Below are 8496 nucleotides of genomic sequence, written 5' to 3' on the forward strand. Positions count from 1 at the left end.
GGCTTCCCAGGTGGCTCAGTGGTAAAGAATCCACCTTCCAATGCAGGAGATGTGGGTTGAGAAGATCCCCTAGAGTAGGAAATGGCAACCCACTCCAATATTCTTGCCTGGAAAATTCCACGGACAGAGGAGCCTGGCAGACTATAGTCCATGGGGTTGCAAAGAGTCAGACACGACAGGGCACACACCCACACACACGCTCTCAAGGTACTTAGAGTCTAATAAGAAAGACACACAAACCACCCTGACACAATGTGATAAATGCTTAGGGAGATGCAGAACTTTCAGCACACCTTCGCTTCCTCAAAGAGATGATACCTGAGCTGAATATTAAAGACACACAAGAGTTATTCACACAGATGAATAAAGCAGGCATTTCAGACACAGGAAACAGCTTGATCAAAAGATATGTAGGAGCCAAATGTTTGGAGACAATGATCTGGAACTCAGCTTGTTGTGGGAGAATGAGGTAAACTAGCAGGCATCTTGATAGAGAAAAAAAACACACACACAAAGCTGAGCAGAGAGGACTGGGAATGGAAATTTACAAGTCATCAAATGGGGCAGGAGAGTAAAACAGGGAAATAGGGAGGGAAAAAGTTCATAATGCGGGCTTGATTCCTTGAAGCATATGCAGGCTTAAGGTGTAGGAAAAAAAGGAAGAATCCATGAAGGTGCAGCAGAGAAATAATCAGAATGGTAGAAGTAGAACCAGAAAAGAAACATAGAATGTTGAAAGTTCCGAGGAGATGGCCAACAATGACAAATAAACACAAAATTGCAACTAATACCAGACTAAAATAATATGCATTCCATTTAGCCATGGGAAAAACATATGCAATCTCTTAAAAAGCCATTTCAATGATGTGGGGGTTGGAGGAATGTGAAGGGGAGCTAGAGTTTAGATTGTGCTTCTTGACTCAGAAGAGGAGTGAGTTGAAGGAAGGTTCAAGTAAAGTGAAAGTCACTCAGTCGTGTCCCACACTTTGTGACCACATGGACTATAATATACAGTCCATGGAATTCTCCAGGCCAGAATACTGGAGTGGGTAGCCTTTCCCTTCTGCAGGGGATCTTCCCCACCCAGGGATCAAGCCCAGGTCTCCCACATTACAGGTAGATTCTTTACCAGCTCAGCCACAAGGGAAGCCCAAGAACACTGGAGTAGGTAGTCTATCCCTTCTCCAGCAGATCTTCCCAACCCAGAAGTCGAACTGGGGTTGCAATGCACTGCATTGCAGGTGGATTCTTTACCAACTGAGCTATGAGGGAAGCCTAAGTTAACGTAAGAGAGCATTAATAAGCTAAAGGGAAAGAATCATTAGTGAGTAAGAAACTGACTATGTAGAGAAGATAGAAGATAGTGGAAGGGGTAAGGATGCTGTGGAAATGTGAAGGGGGTGGAGAATGGCTTTCAATAGGCTGACACTTAATATTTTTTACTTTTGCCCACAATAAGAAATATACTTCTCACAAAACCCAGTACATCCACAAAGATACACATACAATCAGAGATAGAAAGCAAAGTTTATAAGACAATATTTATCCTTACTACATTTTATGTACCCTGATATTTTCTTTTCATTCCATTTTATTCTATTTTCGTTCCATTAACCCAATGCAGGTTAATTTCTGCTAGCTTGCATGCCTTCCTGATTGGATCAGGGCCCAGAGTTTTAAGAACACTAGAATGAAAGAGTCTTCAACCTGAAAAATCAGTCTCTAAATCTCTAAACCTTCCAAACTTAGAAGAATATAAAGTAGGATAGAGATGAGAATAAATATATAGTTATACAGAGGAATCTGAGGCACTTCAGTACTCGTGGCCTCACTTTTCTTAAAGTAAGAGCTGAGGGCAACAACTGAGTCCAGGGAGAATAGAGCATGCTGAAGGCTGTAATGAGAATGATGTTGAATAAAAGTGGTGAGAGTGGATATCCTTGTCTTGTTCCTGATCTTAGAGGAAATGCTTTCAGCTTTTCACCACTGAGTATGATGTTAGCTGTATGTTTGTCATATATGGCTTTTGTTATGTTGAGGTATGTTCCTGCTATAGACATTTCTCCAAAGAAGACCTATGGATGGCCAAGAGATGTATGAAAAGATGTTCAACATCACTAAACTAATCATTTAGAGAAATACAAGTCAAAACTACAATGAGATTCCATTTCACACCAATCAGAATCAGTTCAGTTCAGTCGATCAGTCGTGATGACTCTTTGCGATCCCATGGACTGCAGCACGCCAGGCTTCCCTGTTCATCACCAACTCCCAGAGCTTGCTCAAACTCATGTCCATCTAGTCCATGATGCCATACAACCATCTCATCCTCTGTTGTCCCCTTCTCCTCCTAACTTCAATCTTTCCCAGCATCAGGGTTTTTTCCAATGAGTCACTTCTTCGCATCAAGTGGTCAAAGTACTGGAGCTGCAGCTTCAGCATCAGTCCTTCCAAAGAACACCCAGGACTGATCTCCTTTAGGATGGACTGGTTGGATCTCCTTGCAGTCCAAGGGACTCTCAAGAGTCTTCTCCAACATCACAGTTCAAAAGCATCAATTCTTCGGCGCTCAGCTTTCTTCACAGTCCAACTCTCACATCCATACATGATTACTGGAAAAACCATAGCCTTCACCAGACAGACCTTTGTTGGCAAAGTAGTGTCTCTGTTTTTTAACATGCTGTCTAGGTTGGTCATTGCTTTTCTCCCAAAGAGTAAGCGTCTTTTAATTTCATGGCTGCAATCAGCATCTGCAGTGATTTTGGAGCCCAAAAAAAATAAAGTTTGTCACTGTTTCCATTGTTTCCCCATCTATTTGCCCTGAAGTGGCGGGACTGGATGTCATGATCTTAGTTTTTTGAATGTTGAGTTTTAAGCCAACTTTTTCACTCTCCTCTTTCATTTTCATCAAGAGGCTCTTAGTTCATCTTCACTTTCTGCCATAAGGATGGTGTCATCTTCGTATTTGAGGTTATTGATATTTCTCCAAGCAATCTTGATTCTGGCTTGTACTTCATCCAGCCTGGCATTTCGCATGATGTACTCTGCATATAAGTTAAATAAGCAGGGTGACAATATACAGCCTTGATGTACTCCTTTCCCAATTTGGAACCAGTCTGTTGTTCCATGTGCCATTCTAACTGTTGCTTCTTAACCTGCATACAAGTTTCTCAAGAGACAGGTCAGGTAGTCTGGTGTTCCCATCTCTTTAAGAATTTTCCACAGTTTGTTGTGATCCACATAGTCAAAGGCCTTGGCGTAGTCAATAAAGCAGAAGTAGATGTTTTTCTGGAACTGTCTTGCTTTTTCGATGATCCAGTGGATGTTGGCAATTTGATCTCTGATTCCCCTGCCATTTCTAAATCCAGCTTGAATATCTGGAAGTTCACCATGCATGTACTGTTGAAGCCTAGCTTGGAGAATTTTGAGAATTACTTTGCTAGCATGTGAGATGAGTGCAATTATGCAGTAGTTTGAACATTCTTTGGCATTGCTTTTCTTTGGGGTTGGAATCAAAACTGACATTTTCCAGTCCTGTGGCCACTGCTAAGTTTTTCAAATTTGCTGGCATATTGAATATAGCACTTTCACAGCATCGTCTTTTAGGATTTGAAATAGCTCAACTGGGATTCCATTACCTCCACTGGCTTTGTTCATAATGATGCTTCCTGCTGCTGCTGCTGCTGCTAAGTCACTTCAGTCGTGTCCGACTCTGTGAGACCCATAGACGGCAGCCCATCAGGCTCCCCCGTCCCTGGGATTCTCCAGGCAAGAACACTGGAGTGGGTTGCCTTTTCCTTCTCCAATGCATGAAAGTGAAAAGTGAAAGTGAAGTCGCTCAGTCGTGTCTGACTCTTAGCAACCCCATGGACTGCAGCCTACCAGGCTCCTCCGTCCATGGGATTTTCCAGGCAAGAGTACTGGAGTGGGATGCCATTGCCTTCTCCGATGATGCTTCCTAAGGCCCACTTAACTTCAAATTCCAGGATGTCTGGCTCTAGGTGAGTGATGACACCATTATGGTTATCTAGGTCATGGAGATCTTTTTTGTATAGTTCTTCTGTGTGTTCTTTTCACCTCTTCTTAATATCTTCTGCTTCAGTTAGGTCCATACCATTTCTGTCCTTTATTGTGCCCATCTTTGCATGAAATGTTCCCTTGGTATCTTTAATTTTCTTGAAGAGATCTCTAGTCTTTCCCATTCTATTGTTTTCCCCTATTTCTTTGCATTGATCACTGAGGAAGGCTTTCTTATCTCTCCTTGCTATTCTTTGAACTCTTATTCAAATGGGTATACCTTTCCTTTTCTCCTTTGCTGTTAACTTCTTGTCTTCTCTCAGCTATTTGTAAGGCCTCCTCATACAACCATTTTGCCTTTTTACATTTCTTTTTCTTGGGAATGGTCTTGATTACTGCCTTCTGTACAATGTCATGAACCTCTGTCCATAGTTCTTCAGGTACTCTGAATGAATGGCACTCTAATCAGAATGACTATAATCAAAAATTCACAAACAGTGAGTGCTGAAGAGGGTGAGGAGAGAAAGGAACCCTCCTACACTGTTGATGGGATTGTATATTGGTACAGCCACTATGGAGAACACTACGGAAGTTCCTGTAAAAACATAACATAGAGCTACTGTATGACCCTTCAGTCCCACTCCTGGGCATATATTCAGAGAAAAACATGATCTGAAAGGATTCATGCACCCCAATGTTCATTGCAGCACTATTTACAACAGGCAAAACATGGAAGCAACCTAAATGTCCATCAACAGATAAATGAATAAAGAAGATGTAATAGATAGATAGATACAAAGAATTTAGTCATAAAAGAAGAATGAAATCTTGTTATTTGCATCAACACAGATAGACCTAGAGATTGTCACACTAAATGAAGTTAAGTCAGAGAAAGACACGTCTTATATGATATCATTTATATGTGGAATCTAAAAAAAAATGAACTTATTTACAAAACAGAAACAGACCTACAGACATAGAAAACAAATATATGGTTACCAAAGGGGAAAGAGGTAGGATGGGATAAATTAGGAGCTTGGAATTAACAGACGCACACTACTATGTATAAAATAAACGATAAAGACCTACTGTATAGCCCAGGGCACTATACTCAGTATCTTGTAATAATCTATAATGGAAAAGAATCTGAAAAACAATGTATCTCTGAATCACTTTGCTGTATGCCAGAAACTATTGATAACACAATATTGTAAATCAATTACAATTTGATTTTTAAAATAATAAATAAATAAACATATGTGGGGATAAAAAGTACTCTACCTAGATGAACTAATTCACTGCCTGAGTTGAGAGTGCAACACTGGTCATTTCAATTCCTGCCTGTCTCTTGTGCAGAAAAGATACAAGGCACTCTCCTTATATTCTCTGCCTCCTACCACACCCACCAAGGCTTCCCTGGAGAGCTTCTGCATTCAGAGAATTGTTGAACTGTCCAGTTGACAGCCCTGAGCATGGCACTTGACACCCTGTAGGCGCAATTTGTTTCTTGGTTGGCATTGAGCTTGTGATATGTTGTAGAGGTTCCCTGGTGAATTAGCTGAGGTTCCCTGGTGAATTAGCGGTAAAGAATCTGCCTGCAATGTAGGGGACCTGGGTTCAATCCCTGGGTTGGGAAGATCCCCTGGAGAAGGGAATGGCTACCCACTCCAGTATTCTTGCCTGGAGAATTCCATGGACAGAGGAGCCTGGCAGGCAACGGCTCATGATGTCACTGAGTCAAACACAACTGAGTGACTTACACTTCACTTTATGCTGTATAGCCAGCTTTTTGTTTACACTGTTTGTGCAACAGGACAACTCTATGCAATGAAACTATGAAACAGGTCTCTATGTTTGAAGCAATCTAAATCCATTCATTCATTCAGCAAATATTTATTGAGCCTCAACTATGTGCCAGGCACTAGTTGAGACATGGGGATTGAGCGTGAACAGGAATGATAGAGTCCCTGCATTCAAGGGGATACTGTACCATCCTCTTTGGAGGAAAAAGAGAGATGATTTTATTTGTTTGGTCTGATTTTTGAGTGATGTGGGATAGGCTGGGAATAGGCATTCAGGAAGACAGAGAAGACATGTACAAGCTGAAGACCCTGGATGACATGGAGCGTGGTACTCACGTGTCCCAGAAAGGGAGATTAAGCCAGTGTGACCACAGCCCAGTGAGGAAGGGGACAGGCCCAGACTGGGGGCCTTGTAGACAGGTTAAAGATATTCATCTCTCTCCCAAGAACAAAGGGAAGCCATTTTGGATAGGAGACTGATGAGCAGATTGCCAGTCCTGGATGTACCTCAGCGTCTGACTACTTATCCAATTGTTTATCCTGGTGAGGCATATCTCAGCTGGCAGATTAGTCGCAGATCTGGTTTTTGTTTTGCTCTTCTAAGTGTTGTTGAGCAAGGCCTGCATTTTTACTTCCCTTCCACCCTCACAATTCACTTTGTCTGGGAGAGTCTTCTACTTCTCCCCCTTCCAATTTTCAGACCAACTGGTGACAGCAGTCCTTAGAGGAAACTGACATTATTAAGAGCATGGGGTTTGCAGAGCTGGTATGCCTGAGGACTCAGGAAGTTTTAGAGGAGAGCTTAAATTTCAATATCACACCAGGAGACGGTACGAAAACATTTCTCTTTGTCAGTGTGGAGGGGTTTGCCTCTGCTCCGTCCAAAGGGGACTTCCTTCCAAAAGGGAAATCTGGGAATTGCTAACTCCGGATTGCCTGTTGTCCTGGATGCCATGAAATTCGGAAGAGCAACTCCCTTCCCTGGACTCCAGTAGTGACTGCAGCTCTGGGCTGTTGTGCAGAAGTACCCTAGGGGAAGTACCCCAGGCTGGGTGTGGCCAGGGAAACTCAGCTCCCAGGTCTTGTCTGGTGTATGCAAAACCCCAGGCCGAATGACTCATTGGAATGACAATGAAGCCCGGCTCAAGGTGGGTGCCCAAGCTTCAAACACAAGTGTACCTCAGGGAGGCCTGGCAGCCTGGCTCCTGTGGCCACAGACATGGGGCTGATGCTCTGTGTGTATGTTATTCAAAATACCTGCTCCTTGACCAGGAGACCGTGATGCCAGTCTTAAGACACCAGCTTCTTTCACTGTGGGGGGAGGAAGCTATTGTCACCCTAGGAGAAAAAGCAGGAGCTGTTAGTTTTGTAATTTTCTCCACTCCATTTGCTGACCTTTGACTTCTGCCTCTTAGGCATTCTGAAACTCGCCCTCCCACCCCTACTAAATCAACCCAATTCTGGGAAGCTTCTCATTTTCCCTCAGCTCTTTGTACCCATCAAAGGAAATGTTCTTTACCTTAGAGAAAAGTGGTCTATGGTTGCCATGAAATGCAATTAACTCAACAAACAGACCTGCCTTTGAGGCTGAGCTGTGCTTTACTACTTTAGCAATTCAACCTCATAGAACTTTAGTGTCTCAGCTGTATAATACTGGTAATAATAAAAGTCACCTCATTGGGTTGTTGGGGAGATTAAATTCAAAGAGATGATGTTGTGTCTGGGACATAATATATGCTCAATAAAGCATACCCTACATCCTCCACTAATCCAGGCAGGAGGGAATCATCTGGGGGTGATCTCATAGAGAGATCTTGGACATAAAGAAAATCTGAAGTTTGTCCTCTGTGTCTCGGTTCTGTGTCTTCTTTGGTGGTGCAGAATTGAGACAGAATTTCCAGCAGCTCTAACTGCCAAGGTGAAGTGGTGCGGATGGGGCTGCATCACTTGCTGGACACAGATGTGCCTAAGGTCTGTGTTGTGCCTTGCCAAACAAATAGACTCATGTAATGGAAGTCCCATTATTCTTTATTTAGAATCTGAATACAAAGACAAGCTACTTCCAAGCCAATAAACCCAGGGTTCCAAAGTCTTAATTTCCTAGAATTTGGTGAAGTCGTCCCAGAAACTGCTGGTGGGTGGGTTTGGAAACAACAGGCTAATCAGTCCCATGCTTCATCCCTTGTCTGTAGCTAATTCCACAGCGTGGAACCTTCTCACTGGGCCTTGGGGATGCTCCCTTTCACAGCCCTCCATGGAGGTGACTCATAGCTTGTTTACTGAACCTTGGATGGGCTTCTGGGCTCTGTGGAAAGTGTTCCAGAAACAGCCCCTGTCCTTAAGTTCCCTTCCAGTCTTTTCTGTGAGCAAAATTGTACTTCTCCTTGTCCCCAAACATAGCTGGTTCTTTCCTACCTCCAGACCTTGACTGGTGCTGTTTCACTTCCGGAAATATAGTCTCCATTCCCTCGCTAACACTGGTATCTCCATTTGTCATCGTTCTTCCCACTTGATTTAAGCTCAATCCAAATACCACTCAACCTTCCTCCTCTAAATTCTCAGCTTAAAATCCTCGTCTTATTCGAAGAGTTACTTGGAGTATCATTTCGCCATGTATACATTTCTTTCTCCTAGTTCAGTGTAATACACTGGGAGAGAAATCTTTGTTACTTATCTT

Source organism: Bos grunniens, chromosome 15 (assembly GCF_055505025.1).
Source record: "Bos grunniens cultivar Pamir isolate PY7600 chromosome 15, Bosgru_T2T1.0, whole genome shotgun sequence".
Lineage (NCBI taxonomy): Eukaryota > Metazoa > Chordata > Mammalia > Artiodactyla > Bovidae > Bos > Bos grunniens.